This window comes from Copidosoma floridanum, unplaced genomic scaffold (assembly GCF_036245765.1).
Source record: "Copidosoma floridanum isolate Cflo_tuat_1 unplaced genomic scaffold, Cflo_Japanese_pri ptg000013l, whole genome shotgun sequence".
Taxonomy (NCBI): Eukaryota; Metazoa; Arthropoda; class Insecta; order Hymenoptera; family Encyrtidae; genus Copidosoma; species Copidosoma floridanum.
Window position 1 is genome coordinate 32,346,860 of NW_028321890.1, and position 2,574 is coordinate 32,349,433.

The 2,574-nt window shown below is 41.2% G+C and overlaps 1 long non-coding RNA gene across 1 annotated transcript; it reads left to right on the forward strand.

The window, feature by feature from the left end:
- The first annotated feature begins 203 nt into the window (after positions 1-203).
- Positions 204-1,884, forward strand: LOC149375023 (uncharacterized). The gene is made up of 3 exons (XR_016292959.1): positions 204-425; positions 786-1,539; positions 1,623-1,884. It is a non-coding gene; the product is annotated as an uncharacterized LOC149375023 (long non-coding RNA).
- Positions 1,885-2,574: the final 690 nt, after the last annotated feature.

Here is a 2,574-nt window from a genome sequence, read left to right on the forward strand (position 1 = left end):
CGTGATGAACTTTTCTACTGACTCTTATGAGCTTCAATGCCAGTCTGGCTGACTCCATCCAAACGCAGCTTTACACGTGGCCTACGACGACACGATCACACGATTGATGTGCAAGCTCAACCGCAAGAGGGCAGTACTCTCGAATGGCGGAATATATATGCCTGATATCAGTGATATGGAAGTTTTCAGACTGAAGTGAGAGCACTGCGCATGTCAAGTCTTGCTCGACGTCATCAACTCAAATAAGACAAAGAAAAGTGGAAAAGAATCGGATCGCTTGGTAACAAAAATTCAGGTGGGTTAGGCAGGGAGCCATTTCCACGTTGAGCGTGCCGAACGAAAGAAGCTAATTAAACTCGTCGTCCATCGACGGCGCGGCGCCTTCGTCGTGTAATTTCGGACAACACACCCAGGAGATGAGCAAGGTAAGAACGTCTTTTTTTTCTTCTTTTTTTTTCGCAGCTCGATTCGTTTTTGTTGCTTCGACACGTGGTCCGTAGAGTTGTAGTTTGTTTTTTTTTTTTCCTGCGGACACGTTGTAAGAGCGCAATAGAGCGCACATGATAGAATTGTCCCCACAAGCTAATGTGTTAAGTTATCCTACAGCACAGCAGGTCCATACAGCAGCAGTATAGACTTAACACATTTGCTTGGGGGGACAATTTTATCCTGTGCGCTCTATTGCGCCCCATTACGCCCTAACTCGCATCAAAACGCCTCGGGACTATAAAATATACGCAACAATCGTTATTTACTTGGTTTATCGCCTATTTTCCGGACAATAGCTGGTGGATCCGCTGCCTGAATCTGTCTCCAACGTGCCCGAGGCAGAGCGGACCAACGCATTTCCTCTCCCGCCATCATTGTGTGTCTGATGATGTGGCACGTTCATTTCCTTTTATAAGATGTCTGGAGATCTTTTAAACTCCAAAGCCTCCGTTTGAGGTCTGGGCAAGAGTCCTGCAACCAAAGAAAACATAAAAAAAAGCTTTTTCATTCTGTGGACCTATAAAATGTGTCTGGGTGGCAAAAAAGCCCCCAGGTTTTGCGTTCGTTGAGTTCGAGTATTGGTGAGACGTCTAAGACGCAGTGAGAGTCCTACGGGGCGACACTATGTAGACGAGGGATACGCATTGAGATCTCCGGTGGCAGAAGATCCAGTGGTGGGGAATAGGCTATTCTCCATTTCTGGACCTTTTGCTGCTCGAGATCTCAACGTGTATCCCTTATCCGCACGAAGTCGCCTCTTTAAGGACTCTCACTGCGTCTTCGGCATCTCACCAATCCTCTAACTCAACGAACGCAAAATCTGGGGGCCTTCTTGCTACCCAGACATATTTTATAGGTCCATAGGATAAAAAAGCTTTTTCTATGTCTTCTTTGGCTGCAGGGCTCTTGCCCAGGCCACTAACGTAGACTTTGGAGTTTATGGAATTTTTAGACATCTGAAAAAAAAGAAGAGAAATGAGCCTTCCAGAAGCCGTAGTCCACGCACATCGGACACACAACACTAGAGCTTCATTTCGTCAACTACGACAGGTTAGTCTACAATCTACTTTATGTTTTTTTAACCAGTACGTAATAATAAACTATTTTTTTACTAATTATAATTTTGTTTACAGATTATTTTTATTGTGAGGTCAAATTCATCATCCCCGCGGTTAAGGGTCTTTCCATGCTTCTTCGTGAGCTACAATCTATGAGTTTCTTCTGGTTCAAAATGGCTAAAAACAATTTAATTGTAGTATTTGAATTAGTTTTTTTTAATCAAATGAATTTATAATAGAGTGTGATGTGAATAACTGCACTTTTATACTAAATGTACTGTAAGTATATTCAGTGGCATGGTCTTCCGACATTGTAAGTAAATATTTATCCCAATAAAATTATGTTTGTTACTCTGGCTGGTATATTTTTTTTTTAACAACTGTCTGTTATTATGTATTGCCAACAACAGTGTGAGTTTACTCGAAACCTTCAAATACCTATAAATTGTCGAATCTGTATATTAACCCCCTGATTTTAACTCGTAACAAAAAAAAATAAGACCAACGAGTTTATAAGATACCATATAAGCGCAACCTCACTTATTTTGATGAACAATAAAAATAACTGCATTATTTAATACCTTCATTGTCCATGTTTTCATGCTATCATCAGTGAGTACTTTCGATTTTTTCCATACCTGCTTATTTGTATTTTCTCTCCTCGCGTTGTTGAACTTATATGAATACAAACGATTTCCTACTTCCACGAAAGAAGCCCAGATCATTTCATTGTTTTCACATTTTCGGTTAATACGGATAAATCGAGTGTACTCATATTATACTGGATGAAACGGTCAGTGCAAATGAAAAAGTTGCACTCGTAAGCGACTAATTTTCATTAACAAATGCCTTGCCACACTCATCTAAGTTACGAGCTCCGCTGCTTTTGAATATTTTATTGGGCACGTCTGCTTGACGGCAAGCTCGAAGGGCCCTGAGAAACGAGCGATCCCGGAAATCGAGACTAAAAAGCCTCGAAGTATACATATATACATCACGCGCCTATTGTACCAAGTAGAAGCAAAGC